Consider the following 22,393-nt stretch of genomic DNA (forward strand, 5'->3'; position numbering starts at 1 on the left):
TGGGGGGGTCTCCTTAATTATTTTCTTTCCTTTTAAAGCGTCCCCATGATTTTGAAGGAATGAACTTTCACCACATCCCCCTTATTTTGGTTATATTTTGAAAATCCTGCTCCAAAGGTGGAACAAATAAGGTACCCTCGCAATCTAATGGTTCTTCCCTTTCTTTCCCCTGCTCATTTCATTTATTCCTTGCACCCTAACACGGACCCCCAAGCTTGCTCCATTCCCAGTTACAAGTTTGAACAAGTGTGGAGGGGTAGTGGTTGGTGAGTCTGGCTGCACCCTGCTTTTCAGCAGTCTCCCGAGGTAAACTGAAGCAGGAAAAATCCTGTGTCCCATTCTTTCCCGGTACCGTTAGTGATCGCGGGGCTCCAGCTTGCTGGCCCCCCACCCCGCATCACGAAACCCGGACGTGGGTCGTCCCCCTCCCTCCTCCGCAGCCTCTTGGGGAAGCCCAGCAGGAGACAGCCGAGTTCGATCATTTTGCCTCCGCCGCCGTCCGGGCGCATGCGCCAAGCGCGCGCACGCGGCCCGACTCTGCACGAAACGCCCACAATCCCCCGCGAGGGCATGAGAACGCGCGCGTCGGCGCGGCGGGAAAGTTCTAAAATTACGGAGAAGGCTCCAGGTGTCGGCTTCCTTCGTTCCCTTCCCCCAAACAGTTGGAGCCTCCCCGGAGACGACCACCCGGTAAGCAAGGAGAGGGGAGGAAAAAGCTGGACTAAAGAAGTGACATTCTACGTTCCCACACCTCCCACCTCCTCCGCATCCACCGCTGACCTTTGTGGGGGGAGAAGGAGAGAGGTCACGCTCCAGACTTCACGCCACCCCCCCTTTCCACCCCCAGCTACTGGGCCTTGGGAGAGAGTGGGGCTGGGGAGGGAGAGAGGAGAGGAGGCTCGCGCTGGGGGCGGGGCCAACCTGCAGGAGGCGGGGCTGGAGGGGGAGGGCGGGCTCTCCGCTTGCTCATTGGACCCCGCTGGCTCATTGGGAAGTAGGGGTGTGAAGGTGGAGCGTTGATTGCATTTCTCTTCTGTGCCAGAGACTTATGCAAAGTGATCCATATTTTTTTCCTTTTACAATCCCTTTACCTTACAACTGTGGTTCCGTCCTATCACAGTGAAAAACGTGGCTGACGTATCTCTAGGCTGTTGAGAAAAAAATGTTCCTTCAGAGAGCAACAATTCTATTAAACATTTATTAAGCCTATGCCATATGCAAGACAGTGTAAATACCAGTTAAGTACCATGCTTTAATTGTCTTGTGAAAACCCTAAGGACTTGAGGACTTGAACCTAAGTATTGCCCTGGCAGCAGAATTCTATTAAAACAAATGCTTATTGAGTGCATGCTTCCCGGGCGTACAAAGACTGATGAGAGATGAAATTGGAACTCTGTAGTCCCCTCATATTATTGCAGGGCACCAGGAAAAAAAAAATAGTTCTTCCTCCCCCGAAAAAGAAGGTGGATTAGAGCAGAATTAAGGGGAGTCTGCGGGAATTCACCAGTGATGGTTCATGTCCAAGTCTCTGCCACCAGCAAAATTCCTTGCCAGAACCCACACTGCTGCTGGAGAGCTTCACTGAAATCTTTCATGGTTTTAGCTTGACCTTGTGTTAGATTTTAATCCATCTTAATTGTTGTGGCTTCAGGGCAATTTTTTTGGCCACCCAGCTGCAGCTGATTTTAGTCTTAAGTAATGTTTCGTTCTTTGAAAACTTTCTTAAAGAGGAAGGAAAGGAGGTTATATCTAAAAGAATTTATGCCATGTGTTGGGTTCAATTCTATAACTTTGAATGGAAAAATGTATCTAGTATGACTATTCATGTAACCTAAACCAAATTGATGTTTCAAAGCTATGTACTTTAAAAGCCTGGGAGGGTAAGACCTTTACACATACCTTGGAGGAAGGAAACAAGATTGCAATGTACCGTCCAAAAAATATCCAAGGAAGCACTTTAGTAAGATTTTATAATTTGGAATTTTAAGATTTATTTCTCCAAGTTACCATTAAGATCCTTTCCCCACGAGAAAATGCTGCCTGTGTATTATCTCCTTTGACAACAAATAAGAGGTTGCCTTTTTTAGAGAATTAATTATACTTAAATATTTTAAAATATTATGTACAATAGAACTTTTTTAAAAAGCATGTTGTCATATCCTACTTACTACTTTGAGAAATAATTATTATAGCTCTTGAAAAAAATTCACAATTGTTTTATTGGTGCACTAATAAATCATAAACGAGTCATTGTGGGGACTTGGAAAATATGTTACTGCCTATGTGTACATATTTTTGAAGAAAAGGAGTTCTTAAGCATTCTCAAATTTCAACAAATATTTCCCAGTAATGATTATAAAAATTTAATATTTATGAAAGCCAGCTACACGGAGACAGCGTTGTCTAGTACACAGCTGGATTATGTATGCTTCAAAAGGAGCTAAAAAGTTGATAGAGGTAAGCTCTCAAGTTAAGTTAGAAATCAGCAGAAAAGATTCTTATGTGATTTTTAGGCTAACATTTGTACATTCTGTAAATTTATGGCTCCTAATTAATGACATTAAAAAAAGAGGGAGATAATTTTTGGTATTTATTGAAAACATACTATAATTTTATAAAGAAAAATTTTAAATTATTTGAAAAAGTTTGAATTAATGTAACTGATTCTTTAGCACTTTATTAAACTTTCTAACTTCTTCATCATCCACAAAAGTTTTATGATGGTAATATATTGGAAGTGATCCTGAATTTCTTTGCTAGTAGACCACAGACTCTTGCAGATCCTACCAAACTAAAAAGATTTGTGTAAGGGCTTGGTGACTATCATTTCAGGACCAGCATAGATAACTTCATAGAACTTATTATTGTAAATTAATCACAGCAACTTATGAAACTGGCAGTATTGCAATATGTAATTTTTACTAGTAGTCAGAATACTCACACTGTTGAAATTATAGATATTTGTAATTATTAAAAGTACTTATAACTTATTCAGGCCTTGATTTAGGTGGATGGAGTGCAACCTTAGGAGTGGGTCAGTAACTATGGTTTTTTGTTTGTGCGCTCACCCAAGATTTCCCCTGGGAACATCAGAATTTGACTCGTGTCCCATTATCCTCAACAAAAAAAATGAGGGTCATGTTCTCAGCAAGCACTTGGACTAACAAGATATTCAACCCAGGACAGACTTTATTTCAGCCGGTAGAAAATGAAGAGTCCTCACAGCTGAACACCGAAACAGTCAAGATTTTCCTTTCTAGTCTAAAGAGCCCACCTCTCAGGACTCTATAAGTCTAGAAGACTTGTCAGATCTCCCCTGGCTCCCATTGCCCAGACTAGCAACAGAAAATCAGTCAAAAATAGGCAATTTTTACTAAATATCTACTCTGTTTGGCGATGTGCTAAGTGTCGTGTATACAAAGATAAAAGTGAAATAGCCCTTGCCCTCAAGGGAAATACATTTTAACAGACAACATGGAAAGCTGCATGTATGTGTTAAAAATAAATACGAGATAGTTTTGTAAAGAAGTCAACTGGCAGCTGGGGGGGTGGGATGGGGTAAGGAGGAATTAGGAAAGCCTTCTTGTATAAAGTGGTACAGTATTTAAGTTAAGTCTTGAAGGAAACCTTGACTGGAGTGAGGAAAGAGTGCCTCCCAGCGTGAGGTACAGCCTGTGCAAAGGTATCTGTGAGAGCAGCTTTAGGTCAGTAGGGCTGGACTGTGGAGTGTGTTGGGGGGAGCAATGATCGAGAAGACTGGAAAGGTAGGCTTTAATTGTCAAATAGAGGAGTTTATATTTGGTCCCAGAGTTAATAGGGAGCCACTAACATTTACTGAATAGTGAAGTAATAGGGACAGAACCTGTATTTTAGGAAATCACTTTGACAATTGTGCGGAGCATGGTTTAGAGTGGGGAGAGACTTGGCAAGGAAACCAGATAGGCCATTGCATTAACATAGGTGAGAGATTATTAAGCCTGAATGCCTGTGAATAGAGAGATAATTTGTGAGAGATATTGTAGACATAGAAATGATGAGATTTGGCAACCGATTGGGTATGTGGGATGAGAAAGCATGAGGATTAGAGGATGATGTAAAGATTTTTAAAAGTATTTAGGGTGTTTAGAGAGTTAAGCACGTATCTCACAGAGATCTGTAAATACTTCATAATAATCGTGTACCACTGTTCTGCCAACTGCCCCCATCCCAGGGGAAAGCACTCATAGTTGCTAGAGAGTTGACCCTTTCTGTTGACCAGCAGAGTCCACATAAATCACAGTATCAGTGAAGTACAAGGGCTAGATTTTTTCTTCAGGTGTGTGGTTCTTTTGTCCCTTGCTGCTCTTTAGCTTTAACTCCTGCTTAGTCCAGGAACTCCGCTGCTGTTTTCGGAGTCCTTTCCCCATAGTCTTCCATTGAACCTGAAAGGTACAGGAGCTCAGAACCGGAGAATTTGAGAGTTGGAAGTTGCAACAATCTATACTTACTCTACACGTGGTCATCCGGTCTCTGCTTGAAGACTTTCAAGAAGTGGGAATCTATTATCTCTTGAGGCAGCCTATTTCATTTTTGGACCTCTCTTTTGTTAGGAAGTTTTTTCTTATGTCAGACCTAAGTTTGCCTATTTTCAGTTCTACATGTTGTTCCTGATCCTGCCCCTTAGGGCCAAACAGAACAAGTGTACTTCCTCTTCCATGTGATGGTCCTTTAAATTCTTGAACAGAGTTACAGTTCCCCTGAGGATTTTTTTCTCCTGGCTAAATAGCTCCAGTTTCTTAAACCAATTCTTCTATTTTTTTTTTCAACTAATTTTCATACAACAATACACTCAGAGTCCTTCACCATCCTGTTTGCCTTCCTCTAGACACTCTTCGTTTTATCATTGTTCTGCTTAATTAAGGTGTCCAGAATTGAACATAATACTATAGATGAGTTCTGATGAGGGCAGAATATAGAGGGACTATTACCTACTTTATTCATGAAAACTATACCTCTCTTAGTGCAGCCCAAGATCAGCTCAACCTTTTTTATCTGCTCCATCACATTGCTGGCTTATTTTGAGCTTGCAATCCACTAAAACACCTAGACCCTTTTGGGCAAATTGCTGTTTGTCCAAATGTGTCTCTTCCTTCATCTTATATTTTGAAGTTGATTTTTTTTTGGTACCTATATAGGTCTTTATTTGTTTCCCTGTTGAATTTCATGTAATTAGATTAAGCCCAGTGCTCTAGTTTGTCAAGATCCTTTTGGATACTATACTCTGTCATCCATTGGATTACCTATTTGTCTCAGCTATTTGTTATCTGCAAATTTGATGAACGTTCCGTTTACGCCTTTATTCAAATAATTGATAAAAGAATTAAAAAACCCAGATTCCTGCTTTACCGCATTGGAGACTTGTCATGTGAACATTGAACCACTAAAGACTAGGCCATCTAACCAATTTTGAATTGTTCTCAATGTTCTCAATGTATTATCATTTGGCCCACATCTCTTCATCTTCTCCACAAGAATAATATGGCATAATTTATGAAAAGCTTTGGCAAAATCTAGGTAAACTATATTTATAGCAGTAGTGTCAAACTTACAGAAATGGGTCCCAGCTGCATAGTTACTTAGAAAACCATGAATTAACATTATCTATGTTTTATTGTATTTTTATTTATTTTGTTAAACATCTCCTATTTACAGTTTACACTTACATTTAAGGCAAGGAGTTTGACACCCTTCTGACCTATAGTATCTATCTCCCAATTTGTACGTTTAGTAATAATACTACTGAAATAGGAAACAAGGTAGTCTTTGATGAGCTACCTGTTTTGGTAATCACTGCTTTCCTTTCTGGATGTTGGTCAGTGATCTCTAGTGATCTGTTCTGGAATTTTTATAAAAATTGAACTCAGGCTTACTGTCTTTACTTTGAAGACTGTTCTTTTTCCTTTTTTGAAAATTAAGCCATCTGCCCTCCAATCTTGCGATGCTTCTGGCTTCTGTGAACTTTTAAAAAATCACTGACAGCTGCTCTGCATCCTCTCTGCAAGTTCTTCAATGCCTGAGGATGTTGTTTGTCTGGGCCAGATGACTTGCATTCATGAAGGGCAACTTGGTGATTCCTTAGGGTAGGCATTAACTCCCTTTCAGCCTTTTTTATCCTGCCATGTCTAGTTATTTTCTTTATCATTAGTCATTTTCTTTGTTAGAGAGAAACCAAATAAGAATGGAGCAGCTGTACCTTCTTTGTGTGACATTTAAAAAGTTTGAGAGACATAATTTCTAGGTAATTAAAAATTTTATTAATCATGCTAACAGTAATTAATAAAAGGGGTCAGTGACACTCTTGAATGCCAAAGACCCTTCCTGGAACCCAGTCAACCTTTATATGCCGTTGGAGGAGTGTGTGTTCCTGAGGGTGGCTGGCAGTTGACTCTGATTGGTTAATAAGTAATGAGAGAGAATGAATATTATGAGAGGTGGACCTATTCTAATGAGGGCCATGGGGATTTAGTCATGTCATTTACTTCCAAATTACCCGAAGCCTTGGGCAATCTAGTCTAAGAATTTCCCCCATTCAAACCCGGAGTAGAACGTTGGGGGCTTCCCTACCTGGGTGGGGTCTGAGCAAGATTGAGGAAAAAGTTAATCCAATCTCATTATCAGCAGTGTCTTTCAAATGCTAGCATGGCTTAGTAGAGAATAATGTTTCTGAGAGAGATAGTCCTGTGTCTCCCCAACATTAACAACTCTTTATTTAATAAACATTTCTCTCACTTGCCATCAGGTGTCATTAGCCTGTTTGTCCCAGGAAGAGGGCCCACCCCTTCTCTGAGTCTCCTTTTTCTCCCAGTATAGCTTTAAAAAGTCTTTTTTTGTTGTCCTTAGTTTCCTTTATTATCTTCAGCTCAATTCTGAGCTTTTGTGATCCTGATGCAATTTTTATAAGACTTGCTCTGGTTTTTTTTTTAACTCTCTTTCTTGTATGCTCTGGCCATCTTCTTGCATCTTTCCTGTTCCTGTCCTGCGCGCTGTGGACAAAACTCCATAACTCCTGCCTTGGGATACATGTTCCCCAGATTAGTGAGTGCCTCTCATATGTGGGCTGGCTGCAGCTATGCTTCAGTCTATATCTTGTTGCCATTCTCCATTGCTGCTCTGTGTGTACCCTTCTTTCCCACCTGCTCCTCTCTCTTGCCTTCTTTCTAGCTGTGGAACCCTAATCAAATCAATACTGCTATTGCTGTTAGCATGAATTTCAGTGTACTTTGATATAGCTCTGTTCACCATTTCTGTGACTTCCTGAACAAAAACTTCCCTCCCTAAACACCATTCCTCTATGTTTTCTCCCCTTATTAGAATGTAAACTTGTAGGAAGAAGAGACTATTTCATTTTTATGTTTGTATCCTTCCTAAAATCTAAGTTGGTTAATGAGTTCCCTGTGCATCCACACTTGTCTGTTACAGATTCAATGTTTCTTCCTCATTGGAATTGTTTCCCCTCTAGTCATTGGGATCCTAACTAACCTATCTTTCCTTTGAACTCTTTGAAATCTGCTTTTCTAAAATCTCTGTTGCATTTTATACTGTGCCTGAACTTCCTTTCCGCAATCACAGACTCCAGGAGGGAGTGGCCACTTACCCCCAGGATTCCCATCTTTCTACCTTGTGAAGATTGTAAAAATGAATTAGTAAAAGAATGTATTAACTGTCTTGACATGCTTGAGCTTCCTTACTATCCGGAAGAAGGTGAAGGCCTGGAAAACTCAGAACAAATCAATCAGAGCCGATCGCAACCATAACAACTAGTTCTTCACTGTTAGTGAGATAAGATTCATAATAGAATTTCCCCTTATTGGGAAAAGGGGTTCCTTTTCCTTTTGAAGGAAGAAATTGTCATTTAAGGCAATCAATCAGATAGTAATCACTATCAAAACAATCACCTGTCAAACAATAAGTGCCTGCTAGGTGCTAGACACGGTGTTAAGCACTGAGTATACAAAAAAGAGGCAAAAGACAGTTCCTGCTCCCTAGAAACTTACAATCTAATTGGTCATCATTATTAGCTGGGACCAGGAGGTTTGATGCAGGAACACTACTTCTTGGATTTATGCATCTGCCATTTTTTCCTTGAATACACAGTTACTTGGTGTTTATAGTTCTCTGGTACAAATAGGTCCTGGGAGGAACTTTTCTTCCTTCTAGGAAAGTTTTTGTGTGCTCCTGTGTGACTTCCCTTCTTTTCCTCCCCCTTTTCCTCTTCCTTAGTGTCCTGCCTTTAGTCAAGCCTCAAGTGTATAGCTGAGTTTGTATAAGTCATGAATCATGATGGGGCAATAAGTTTTCACCTTACTAAAGAGCTAACCTTGTCAAGGGAATTTCACACTTTATTAAGGAGATATCTCAATTCTAGAACAAAGCCCTCATGATGGGGACAATGAAGACTATACCTTGTATATGGAAATATCACCAGTGACTGAATGAATAAAAGGCCATTGGGTCCCAGGACAATGCCTGGGCACACACACTCTACATTTTGAAGTAACTTTTTCATGGAATCATAGATCTGGAAGGGATTTTGAAAAGTTATTTTTTAAAAAAAAATTCTTTTTTTTTGCATTGAATAGTATTTTATTTTATCCAATTACATGTAAAGATAGTTTTGGACATTCATTTTTGTAAGCTTTTGAGTTCCAAATTTTTTTCTCTCCTGAGATCCTTTCCCTCTCCCCTCCCGAAGAAAGCAAGCAATTTGATATAGGTTATACAGGTACAAACATGTTAAACATATTTCCACATTTGTCATGTTGTGAAATAAGAATCACAACAAAAGGGAGAAACCACAAGAAAGAAAAAACAAAAAAAAAGTGAAAATAGTATGCTTCGATTTGCATTCAGACTCCATAGTTCTTTCTCTGGGTGTGGATAGCATTTTCCATCATGAGTCTTTTGGAATTGTCTTGGATCATTGTACTGCTGAGAAGAGCTGTCTGTCATAGTTGAACATTGCTAGTGTTATTGTGTAAAATGTTCTCCTGGTTCTGCTCACTTCACACAGCATCAGTTCATGTAAGTCTTTCCAGGTTTTGAAAAGTCATTTCAAAGAATTTTAAAATCTCAGAATTGGAAGGGACCAATACCTGTATAAGATTCTTTTCTGTAAAGGAATTTTACAAGTTTTTAATCTAGCCTTTACTTGAAAACATCTTTAAGATAGATTATTCCACTTTTGGATAACTCTTATTTTAGGAAGTTTTTTTCCCCCTTAAATCTAAATTTGCCTCATTGAAATTTATACCCTTTGTTTCTAGTTCTTCTTTCTTGGGCCAGGTAGACCAAGTGTAATCCCTTTTTAGCTTGTTAATCTTTTATATCCTTGAAGACAGCTGTCCGATTCCTCAAGTCTTCTCTGGGCTAGTTTTCCCCAGTTGCTTCAGATGATATTTATTCAGCTGATTCATATGATCCTGAGGCTTTTAAAAAAATTTTAGTTACTAACCTTGGGTCAACTGATAAGCTTTCCAGTTTGTCATTGTATTTCCTAAAATTGAACATACTATTACATATGTGGCTTTGACTGGGGCAGAGTAGAGCGGCACTGTCAACTCTGTAGTTCCAGGTATTTTATCCATTTTACTGTCTGCAAACAAATTGCCTATAAAACTATTACATATAAAACCTATATATTACATACATGATATTAGCGTTAGTATTCAATTTTAAGAAACCTTGTGTAGCAGAACTTTGTCCTTTCTTTGATACTACATCCTAAGTAGCCTCTGTTGAACTCAGAAGATCTAGGTTTGAGTCCTTGTTCTGATGATTGCTAGCTATATGATCTTAAGCAATCCATTCAGTCTCTCTAAATGAAATTAAATTTCTCCTTAGTAAACTTGGAATAAGAATGATTTCACTACCTGCCTCATAGTCTTTGAAATGTGAGTGCTTGGTAAAGCTTAAAATATTTTAATAGTTCACATTTAAGTGTGAGTTTTAAAAAAAATTATAAAAAAGCTAAAGTTGCTGCAGAAATTATATTTTTTTAAAATGTAGTATATAGTTCTCTAACATGTCATATGAGCATTTTCTGTTTTCTTTAATGTCTTTCATTTTGGTGTATTTCTTTTTTTTTTTTTTTTGGTGAGGTAATTTGGGTTAAGTGACTTGCCCAGAGTCACGCAGCTGGTGAGTGTTATGGATTTGAACTTGGGACCTCCTGACTCCAGGGCCAGTGCTTTATCCACTGTGACACCTAGCTGCCCCGGTTTATTTCTTTTTTTAAATTCAATTTCTTTTTCAGTTCCAAATTCATTCCCTCTCCCACCCATTTAGAAAGCAATAAATACAGAGCCCATTCACACATGTGAAGTCATGCAAAGCATTTTTTGTATTAGACATGTTCTGAAAAAAAAAAAGTAAAAAAATATGCTTTGGTCTACACTATGAGTTCATCAGTTTTCTATCTGGAGGTGGATAGCATTTATATCATAAATTCTTTGGTGTTGTGGTGGATCATTGTATTGATCAGAGTTAAATCTTTAACAGTTGATTATCTTTATAATGATGTTACTATGTAGATTGTTCTGGTTCTGCTCACTTCACTTAGTATCAGTTCATATGAGTCTTCCCAGGTTTTTCTGAAACTATCCCCTTCATCATTTTTTACAGCATAATAGTATTCCATCACATTCATGTGCCATAGCTTGTTCAACCATTCCTCGATTCATGGGAATCCCCTCAGTTTCTAATTCTTTGCCATCACAAAAGGAGTTGTTATAAATATTTTTATATATGTATGGACCCATTTCCTTTTTGGGGTCTAGATCTGGTAGTGGTGTGGCTAGATCAAAGTATACTCAGTTTTACATCCCTTTGGGTATAGTTCCAATTTGTTCTCCAAAATGGTTGGACTAGTTCACACACAGTTCCACCAACAGTGCGTTAGTGCCTCTTTTCCCACATACCTTCTAACGGTTGTCATTTTCCTTTTCTGTTATGTGTTACATGAAATAATGTGTTACTAAATAGCATCAATGATCTCATTTTGCCCTTATCTACAATTTGTGAAATTAAGTTTTATCTTCTTACAAGTCACCTGATTTGGGGGAAATCATGAGACTACTTCCCCCTCCCAACTCAGAAAGTTCTGATCCTCTCTATCAATAAGAAGCAAGATGACTTAGTCCTTAAAGCCTATTTTTCACTCCCTTCAAGTGTATAAAGCTGTAAAAGCCAAAGTTCAGGGTCCTTATGCTGACCGAGAGCCTTGGACCCATTTTGTTTTTGCAATTGAATGCCCTGCTGAATAAATTGTTGTGTGGGTTAATCTTGAAATCTTTATTTCTCTGTAACAGTTTTGGCAAGCCAGCCAGGAGGATGTTACAAGTCTCTGTGTGATGTCTGGATCTTCTCTGGAGGAACCCAGTAGAATGCTGTCATAAGATTTTTACTGAGGGACTTCCTCAGCATAGGCCCACCCCATCATTAGTCCCTAAACTGTACCTTCAATGTGTGATTATGGGACTCTTATCTCTTGAGCATTCTTTTCTTTTGATCTGTTTGTTTCCCTCAGATCTTCTGGGTACTGTGGGGCACAAAATTCCAACCTGCAACAAAAGTCACTGAGACAGAGCTATGGGCACGGTCAGTCAATTTATTAGGAAGACTGAGGGTCTAAGACCTTGCTTATGGTCAGGGATCCCAATGTGCAGGGGCTAAGGTGTTTTGTAGACCTTGGGGAGTACCCTATTCTTTGGGTGGTTCCTTCTGGAGTGTGGAAACTCCTATGATTAGCTAATCTTCAGAAGTGGAGGGACTCCTATGATTGGCTAAGGCAATGTCCATCAATTACAACCACTTTGTCAGCAGGCCTTTCACAAGTCATTAGCTACAGGTCATCAAGTATCGGCTGTCAACTGCACGCTATCTCAGCAGGAACTTTCCAAAGGTCATAAGATCCTGTCAGCAAGGTCTTGGGCCTCCTTCAGGCCATTAAACACCAGTATTTGAACAGTAGTATCTTAGGGTCCAAGGAAGTTGTGATTTTGAAGCAAAGGTCACTCGGGAGTTGGTGGCAGATGAACAGGAGTGGAGAGGCAGAAGAATCTTATTTCAAGTACTACACTTGGAGAAATGTGCCTTATTTCAAGCACTGAACTTGGAGTGGGGGGGTGGGCAGGGTAGTACAGTAATTCAGTCCTTTGTTAAAGTTATTTTGTTGGTTCAGTCTTGTCTGACTCTTTGTGACTCTTTTTTGGGTTCTTAGCAGAGACACTGGAGTGGTTTGCCATTTTCTTCTCCAGCTCATTTTACAGATGAGGAAACTGAGGCAAGCAGGGTTAAGTGACATGCCTATGGTCACACAGCTAGTGTTTGAGGCTGGATTTGACCTCAGGTTTTCCACTGTGCCATTTAGCTGCCCAATTAAATCCTTTTAGTAAACCTAACTAAGCTGATAAATCATATGCAATTGATATAATCATCAATATATGGTGGATTAATCAATCATGACTCTTACTCTAACAGCATTAACTAATATAACTAACTCAAACTTAATCCTGTTCTGCATTACAATCTCTAATAACCATCAAATCACAATGAACTGGATAAATGTGGATTAAATTGAGTAGGGGTATCAAAATTATTTTCACAATAAGGACTTCCTGTATAAGCTTGGGACCACAATTAAGTGTTCCTCAAAGGGAACCCTTACTTTGGAGATCCCTGATCACTTGTACCTCTCCTTCTCTTCTTGGATCTGTCTCGGAGCCAAAATGGGAAACCGAGGACTCAAACCCTGTGCTCCCTCCTGGGATCCCCAACAAAATAGTTCTTGTGAGGAGTGGGCATCTTAAGGAGTGCATCTCCTGTAGAAATCACCACCAAAAAGGGGAAGCTTCCTTCAGTCTCTTAGTACCCCCTATGTTGAGAAGCAGAGGATGATGTCTCACCCATTACTGACTCCCTTATCCTACAGGGCATGATAGTCCCTTTCATGTCCCTTTGCAACACTCCTATTTTGCCGTAAAAAAGCCTAAGCTCAACCTAGTTGGGAAGATGGGAAGTCATAGCTCAATTTGTATAGGATCTCTGAGACAGTAATGCTTACGTGATTCCAGGACATCCTGTAGTCTCCAACCCTGCCACCATAGTATCCTCAGTCCCCTCCTCAACTCTGCTTTATGGTTGTAGATTTGTGCATTCTGGTGCACCCCCAACTCCCAGTACCTGTTTGCCTTCACCTGGAAGAATTGGGAATGGACCTGGACCACACTGTCACAAGGGTGTGTAGAGAGTCCCACCTCTTTTCTCAGATCCTTAAGGCAGATTTGAACTCTGTCACTGTGCTGGCAAGATCCATTCCTGTCCATTATGTGGACGACTATGCTTGCTTTCTCTGATGAGACTCCTTGTGAGTCTGAAAGTCTCCACTTGTTGAAGCAAATGGCAGAGAGAGGTCATAAGGTCTCTAAAGGTAGATTGCAGAGGTGCAAGTGTGAGGTTTACTACATAGACTTTCTATTGTCACAACTCTAGATGGATCTCTCCAAAAAGAATTTCAGCCCTCCAGACCTTTGCCTCCAAAGAACAAAGTGCCAAGTACATACTCTTCCAGGAGCTACTGTGGGCAGTGGGTGTAATATATCTGGAAGTCCTTTCCTTCTGCTTTGACAGCAGGAGGTGGGGTGAGCAGTACAACATAGAGCCCCTCCCAAGAGGACTTGGTTGAGTCAGTCCAAAAGAAAGTTTTAACCCAGCTTTGGTCATCTGGCTGAAACTTATGGAGGGTGTATTCTGTAGGTCCCAACTCTACTACTGCTCCTGCTACATGGAGTTCCTTCATGCAGGCTTGTAAGGCTTGGCTGTAGGAGGTCTCAGTTGTGACCGAGGCTGGGTTAAAACTTTCTTTTGGACACCCTTCTGAAGGTTGACTGCTGGCAGTGACACCTCACCCCTCTGCCCTTTTTCCAGGACTCATATTCGTGTTACTTCTCATCACTGTACTCTTGTTCTTCATCCTTGGTTGGACTTCTCCTGTCTGTGTTGGCTCTAAGCAATGAATTTCTCAAAACTTGGTTGCCCGGGTCCATGCAGTGACCAGGGAAGTCCTATACCGCCTTAATCTGATTGGACCTGAGAGGTGTTGGGTCTGCCACTACCTCCATGAAAATGGCCCAGCCCCTTGGAACATTGTGCATGTGTCAGAAAATGACATAGTACTTTATAACTGTGGCATCTTGAATACCTCCAGTCCCCTTTCCCCCCAACCTAGTCTGGTGATTCCTTTCGCTGTGACCCAATGCCAAGTATATTCCCCTAACTAAGTAATCAACAGCTACTCCAGTGAAGATCATTTTTTCTTCCCCACGCAATCCTCTGTGTCTGGTACGTGTGAGCAGCGTCTTTATAATCTATAGATCTCACATTGTTATTGTGCCCATCCACTCTAACCTTATCAGTTACACCTACTGTATTACCTGAGGTAATAGCTCTCGTGGGTCAGTCTACATGGGGGAAATGATAAAGATCTCTAGAGAGAATCTCACTATTGAGAATGTGTTGCCTGGTGGGTTGTTTCTATGTGGTTATTGTGTTGTTTACAGTGTGTTTGGGACTCACTTCAGCTCCTCTTCGACATTTGCGGATTTTCTGAAGCTTGTACTGTCTCCCAAAAAAGTATATTATTTTTCCAATCTCATATACATTGGACCTTGTCTTATCTCTAGCCCCCTTAGCCTAATGTTGTTCAGTTATGTCTGACTCTTCATGACCCTGTGGACCATACTGTCTGAGGTTTTCTTGGCAAAGATCCTGAAGTGGTTTGTCATTTCCTTCTCCAATAGATTAAGGCAAACAAAGGTTAAGTGACTTGCTTAGGGTCACAGCTAGTAAGTGTCTGAGGCCCCATTTAAACTCAGTTCTTCATAACTCCAGGCTCAATGCTTTATCCACTGAGCCATCTAACTGTGTCTTAGCCTAATAACTCCAGACCAATTCTTTGTATTTAGGGAACAGACATTTACTTGGCATTTACTTCACTCCCACTAGCCTGGTATGGATCCTGTGGGATTGCCTACCTAGTGCCCTCTGTTTGCACTTGTAACCACTCTACGGGCTCATGAGCCTGTTCCTCAGCTTGCAGTTTGAGTAACTGGTGGCATTGCCATAAGCTTAACACTGACTGCCTAAAAAACCCTGCTGTAGAACATGGGGGTGAGTCATTGTTTCTCTCTGTTGTCTGGGCAGTCTTGCCTTTTATAGGAGAACCAATATATGAGGAGTCCATAATAAATTTGTCCATGGAGATCAAAAAACTGGCTTCTGCATACTCCTTTTCCATTTCTAGCCTCCAAATTGAGAATGATTCCCTGGCAAAGTCATTCAGCAAAACTGTATGGTACTAGACCTCATGCCATCCTCTGAGGGAGGAGCATGTTCTATGATGAATCAGTCTTGCTGCTCATACATCACTAAGTCCCAAGACATACAGACTTCCCTACACACTTTACAAAAAGTAATTGAGGAATCCCACATTAGCAACTGAGGTTTGAGGTTCCTCCTGGTGGGATCCTTTGTCCTGGTTGTCTTGGTTATAATTAGAAGGTGTTGGGAAGAGCATTTTGTGAGTTTTGCTTTTTCTGCTTGTGCTCTGTGATTCTTTGCATTGCATGATTTGTTGCTTATCCCTAGTGACCAGATGATCCTTCCACCCCATTGCTTTGATGCCCCTTAAGCTCTGCCATTCCATCCAGAAATCCCTAATAGGTAAAGTTATTTAGGGGCAACTAGGTGGCACAGTGGATAGAGCGCCGGCCCTGGAGTCAGAAGGACCAGAGTTCAAATGTGGCCTCAGACACATAATACTCACTAGCTTTGTGACTCTGGGCAAGTCACTTAACGCCAATTGCCTCACCAAAAAAAAAAATAATAGATAAAGTGATTTAACTAAGTGATCCTGGGGGTTGAAAACCCTAGGATCAGAGGGGGCAAATTGTTGCTTTAAAATAGCATTAGTAACTGCATTTTGCCCTTGTCCACCCTTTTGTGAAATTGAGTTTCAGCTTCTTCTAAGTCAACTGATTTCAGGGAAATCGAAAGACTATCCCCCTAGTCCCAAAGTCCTAAACCTCTTCATCAATAAAAAACAAGGTGATGACTCAATCCCTACACCCTGTTTTTCTCTCCCTTCGACCATATTATAACTGTAGAAACCCAGGTTTAGGTTCCTTGTACAGACCTAGAGCCTTGGACCCGATTTATATTTGCGTTTGTATACCTTGCTGAATAAATCATTATCTAATTTAGTCTTGGAATCTTTATTTCTCTGTAATATCCGTTAACCAATCTGATGGTTGTGAGATGGTACATCAGAGTTATTTGTATTTCTCTAATTATTAGTGATTTAGAGCTTTTTTTTTTTTTTTCACTATTGATAGCTATGATTTCTTCTTTTGAAAACTTCATATCAGCTCAGATTCCTAAAATCTAGCCACTGCTGGGATTCTTATAAACTAGCCACTTAAAATCTAGCCAATAGCTTACTAATGTTCAGACTCCTTAAGAGTCTGCCCAATATGATGGATGTTCTAATAAACCTTGTCTTTGGCTGAAAGAAGGCTTGGGTCGAATTCTTTTGGGCAGGACCCCCGTGTTGTGATTTTGGGGTCCCAGGACCCTTGAACCCCTAAGCTGCATCATTTTGGTGGCCTGTATGGGGAAACTGCCTAACCCCAAGTTCTTCTCGAGCCAAGACTGGGAGGTGTGTAAGTCTCCTCTCCCTCCTTTCTTGCTCTACAGTTAGGGTTGCTCTCCAAGCACCAAGGCTTGGAGGTGCTTTTCTGGCAGACAGTTATAAGGCTGTCTCTCACCTGGTCTGATGCTTTCAGGCTCTTGGTCCACTGGGTCAGTTGAAGGCCATGGACCTGGGTACATCTTCTGCAGCATAGAGGACAAGGACCGATGCCCTATCCAGAAGTGTATGCTCAATTCTGTTAATTCCCTTGGTGCTAGGGAGTTGGGGTTGCTTTTTGGTTCCCTGAGGCTTACTTACTCCCTTCCCTCTGCACCTCTGAATCCTCCTTCATGAACGTTACAGGGAAAGTTAGAACAGCTAAAAATATCTTGGTAAATTTTGGAGGTTTAGTAATTGATCATTAAGAAGTTTTGAAACACCTCCTTACAACCCTGGTCACTCCTTTCTCCCACTCCCTTCCCTTGAGTCAAGAGGGTATGTTAACCCCACTCATAAGAGAAGAGAGTTTCACCCTTTACCCCTCACTTTTGATTTTGTCCTCCCCCACCTGGGAAAAGAAGGAGGGGTGAGAGGCAGCAGCTATAGTGTGGGCCCCACTGGCAATGGGCTTGGCCCCTAGGGCAACCTTTGCCTGGAAGCATCATCCAGGTTCAGCACATCCTGCCCAATGTAATGAAGCTAGCCTCCAAACTTGGGTAAGCATGCTCTTTTAGATTTGTAGTTTTAACTGTTAATGATGAGATGTTGATTCTCTGTGTAAAGTAATTTGGAAATGCATTTAACAAAACTGAAGTCACCTGATTGGTAATGAGTTTGTTTCAAGGTTCAAATTGGTGAACTTTCTGTATCAGTTATGTCAAGCAACTTTTCATAGATTGGTTACTACTAAAATAATTTAGCTATTGTTGGTTATTGTTTTAATGTGTAAACTAGCCAAAAAACTTGTTTGAGTTATGTATGGCTTGCTGAGAATTTGCAAGTGTATAGAAATCTCTAATGATTGGCTTTTTACATTAGGATAAATTTAAATTTGAGATGTAAATCCTGGAAAAATTTTTCCTAAGCTGTGATTAGTGAAACTTACTGTTTGAGGTAAAAGCTCATAGGATTTTATTTTGAGTTGTCTGATGGGTCATAATCCATCGTAATCAATAATCCACCATCTGAGAGAAATGCCACAAACTACTCAGAGAAGGTGATACTGGTGGGAAGTCAGCATTGGGAAAAGCTGAGAGGACAATTTTAGCCTTAGTCTAAGATGGGATCCTCCTGGCTCAGTTTCTCCATTATGTTCCTTTGAAAGGGAATGTTACCCACCTGGCTATTCCTGAGTCTGGCTATGAGGTGGATTGACACTGCATGGTTGGAAAACTGAATTATCTGAATCCAAACAGAGCTAAGGATGTTTAATCCTCTCAAAGTTGAGCCCTAAATCTAGTCCCTGCTTTATATCTGGGCCCTGCAGTTTTTTCTGTCAGATTTGTGTCTTCCAGACTGTGGGCCATTCACCTATACTTGGTAGCAAACAGCGAGTACGAGCCAATGTCCTCACATCATTTCCTGGATGCACCCTGTGCTCGGTTCCAGTCAACCTCCTCTTTGGAACCCCCTCGAGGCAGGGACAGCTCTGTGCCCCTTGCCAGCAGGAAGCAGTTTCAGAAGCCAAGACCTTCGCCCCTTACTCCAAAAGAATTTGGGTCCCATTTGTTTGAGAGGGGAATGATGAGGATGGGATCTAGACCCCAGAAAGGAAAAACCCTGGACTTTCCCACATGGCCAAATCTCTGGCATTAACCTTAGGCTATAATCCCATCATCTGGCCTTTCATTGCAGCTACACCCAATCTCCCCTCCATTGTCTTACCTCCCTATGGCCCCTGGACATTTCCTACCCTTAATCCTAGCTAGGCTCCATTCTCCTTTGGCCACCACGTCCCAGGAGTTCTGTTCACCCCAATTTACTGGCCACTCTTAGGTCCCTCTCATAATCTTTCTGTATATAAGGTTTACCTTGTCTCCATTAAAATGCTCAGTTTCCTAAAATCTAGCCACTGCTGGGATTCTTATAATCTAGCCACTGCTCAGATTCTTTCTAGCCAATAGTTTACTAATGTTCAGACTCCTTAAGAGTCTGCCCAATATGATGGGTCTTCTAATAAACCTTGTCTTTGACTGAACAAAAAATAAAAGAAAACTTCATATCCTTGAACTATTTGTCAATTGGGAAATGATTCATATTTTCTGTCAGTTTGGCTCATTTCCCTATATATTTGAAATATGAGGTCTTTATCAGAGAAACTTAATGTAAAAACTTTTCCTAGTTTCCTGTTTTTCTTAGTTGTGTGGGTTTTGTTTTGCAAAAACACTTTAATTTTATGTAACCAAAATTATCCATTTTATCTCCCGTGAACCTTTCTGTTCCTTGTTTGGTCATGAACTGTTTCCCTATCCATAGTTCTGACAGGTAATTTCTTCCTTGCTCCACTAATTTGTTTATATCTCCCTATCTAATTCATGTACCCATTTTTAGCTTATGGTATATGGTATGAGAGGTTGGTCTTTGTCTAGTTTTGGCCAGACTACTTTCCCGTTTTCCCAGCACTTTTTGTCAAATAGTGAGTTTTTGCCCTATAGGCTGGCGTCTTTGGGTTTACCAAACACCAGGTTACTGCGTGCATTTACTTCTGCATATTATATACCTCATCAGTTCTGTTGGCCAACCATTCTATTTCTTTTCCAATACCAAATTGTTTAGAAGATTACAGCTTTGTAGTTTAGTTTGAAATCTGATACTACTAGGCCCCTTTCCTTCACATTTTGTTTTTTTTATTTATTCCTTTTATAGGCTTGACCTTTTGTTCCACCAGATGAATTTCTTTTCCTTGCTCTATAAAGTCATTATTTGGTAGTTTGATTGGTATGGCAATAAATTAATTTAGGTAGCATCACTATTTTTATTATATTGGCTTTGCCTACCCATGAGGGTTGGTTTTGACACTTGGTAAGCAGCTTGCCTCTTTCTAATCTAGTCTGTCACCAATCTGCCAAGAGGTGAGGTGGGGAGAATCATATAGTTTCTTTCATAATTATTCTTAAGTTCTTAAACCTTTCACAATTTCCATTTACCATGTTGCAGTCATTGTATAAGTTATTCTCTTGGTTCTACTTACTTCATTCTGCATCAGTTTATCTAAGTCTTCTTTCTTTAATACCAACTTCATCTTGTAGACATTTTCTCCAAAGATAACAAAATATCATTTGGATTCAACAAGTGTAAAATTCTTATTAATAAGCTTTAAGAAAGAATTGAGAATGAAGGCCATGAACTTGAATCCGAAGGACAAATTAAATCAATAGAAGGTAGTGATATTTATAGTACCTTGGTCATTGCCAGGCAAAAAGACATTGAACGTAAGGCTGTCGAGGAGAAACCTGAGACTGTGTATGTTATAAGACTGGTTGACATCCTAAAGTTGTAGCTCAATGACAAGAACACATTTAGTGCCTGTGTGAGAGGCACTATGCATAGTCAATAGAGAGCTGCCCTTGTAGCCAGAAAGACCTGGGTTTAAGTGTTGTCTCTATTGTTTACTGGCTAAGTGACTATTAACCTCTCAAACAACTCTTTTAGAATACAAATTATAGTGAAAGTATGAGGAAGTGCTTCTCTAGGACATCTCTTGTGCAAGTAAAATCATAGGTCCATTTTATATCCTCCCTAGTACCTACCTATGTAATATCCATCTTAACATATGCTTTGGACACAGTAAATTGAATAACAAACCTAGAAGATGTCCAAAGAGAGACTTATATAATACCAACAAAATCAGGGTTCATCACACCAAGTCAGCATCAAAAAGGAGGAAGAAGACTGAAAGAATTTCTCAAAGAACATGATAAGCTGGTTAAAAATGTAGAGAAGTGCTTTTGGAGCAACTTCTAGAGATAGCTGGATGGCACAGCGAAAACCGCACTAGACCATTAGGAAGAACTGAGTTCAAATTTGACCTCAGACATTTGCTGGCTGTATGGGTAAGTTACTTAACTGCTGTCTGCTTTGGTTTCCTCATCTATGTAAAATGGGGATAATAATATTACCTACCTCCTAGAGTTGTTGTAAAGATAAAACAAGATACTAGTTGTAAAACACTTTGCAAACTCTAAGGCACTATAAAAATGCTATTATAATGATTTCACAAAGTAATAGTAAATACTCATAACAGATATAAGCCATATGTACTTTGTCAATTGTAATTAGATTATCTCTGGATGGAATCTCTGCAACATCTAGGATCTGTAGTGATTGAAGTTAAGGTAAACCGAGACAACAAAGTTCCATGTACTTTCAGCTTATTAGTAAGGCTAGCAGTTACCAATAAAGGGAGTCTTTAGCTCATCAGCAAGCCAAAAGACCATGTTTAAAAGACTTCTTATAGTTTAGGGAAAGTGGATAAAAACAGAACAGCAACTAGGCAGGACATAGGATTAAGTCATCTGGTTTCTAGTGGTAGAATGGATGAGATTTTCTTCCTTGCAGCTTATTTGTTGTGTCCACTGGTATCCCTGTAAGGATAGCCAGGAGTATAGAGATAACAGGTTTCCTTTAATTCAAGTAATTTATAGGGAAATTGAACTTTGAAACATAACTAAGAGAGGAAGACCAAACTTCTAAACTTGACTCAGAAACAAAGAAACATGACTTAAGCAGTTAAACAAAATGTTGGTGATTGGTACAGAATAGAATCAATTACAAAGTGGAACTATTTGATTTTCTCAGATGCAAGAGTAGAATAAAAAAGTGTTCCATATGAACTCAATCAAGAATATGTTGATAAAGAAATTGAACAAATGGCTCATTCTTATGGCTTTGTTAATATAAATGCATGAGTTCATGATAGTGATTCAAAATCAGGTCATTTCCATTAGGAAGTATAGGAAGATTATTTTTATAAAACTTGAACTTTTTTTTGATCAGTGTAGATGGTGCAGTGAAATGGAGGAAACTGTAATATATTTTTGCAGGTTACAGAAATTGTGCTTTTACCAGATACCAAAAAAACTTGATAAAGTAGCTAAAATTATACACTTTGACACTTATTATCTTTAATAAACTTCATGACAAATCCTTGTGCTACAAATATAAACCCCTAAACATCATCATTGAGAATGAAATTAAGAACTTCCTTACTAACATACACATTGCCCACAACTGCCCAGACTTAACACTGATCCATAAAATTTTTAAGAACAACGTAATCTCCAAGCTACATGGAATGAAAAGCTTTCCGAATATAGAGACCTAGAGGAAGAAATTAAAACCGTATGGGAACAGGATCCCTGTCATTTTTTCTGTTGCTAGAATTGTCTTTCAGTGAATCCAGAGAAGACTACTTTACTTTCCAATTCTCTTTTTCAGTGACAAAAACAATAATTTTATCCAGTTGCATAATAATTCTTAAAATCCTGTCCCCCTCCCTAAACCATTTAAAAGGAAACAAATACAAAACTTATTACAAATATGAAGTTTTTCTAATCAGATTTCTACACTAGCAATGTTCTTGGGGGGAAAAAACCAAGAAAAAGAAATTGAAAAAAATATGCCACAATCTGCAGATTGTTCTTTATCTGGAGGTGGATACCTTTTTTCATC

The 22,393-nt window shown here is 39.8% G+C and overlaps 1 protein-coding gene across 1 annotated transcript in view; it reads left to right on the forward strand.

Moving 5' to 3' along the window:
• The first annotated feature begins 595 nt into the window (after nt 1–595).
• FANCC (FA complementation group C) overlaps nt 596–22,393 on the forward strand; it is a 207,460-nt gene continuing 185,662 nt past the window's right edge. The window contains exon 1 of the mRNA XM_027875129.1: nt 596–690. The gene's annotated coding sequence lies outside the window, so the exon portion shown is untranslated. The remainder of the gene's footprint in view (nt 691–22,393) is intronic.

This window comes from Vombatus ursinus, unplaced genomic scaffold (assembly GCF_900497805.2).
Source record: "Vombatus ursinus unplaced genomic scaffold, bare-nosed wombat genome assembly UNPS02014807.1, whole genome shotgun sequence".
Taxonomy (NCBI): Eukaryota; Metazoa; Chordata; class Mammalia; order Diprotodontia; family Vombatidae; genus Vombatus; species Vombatus ursinus.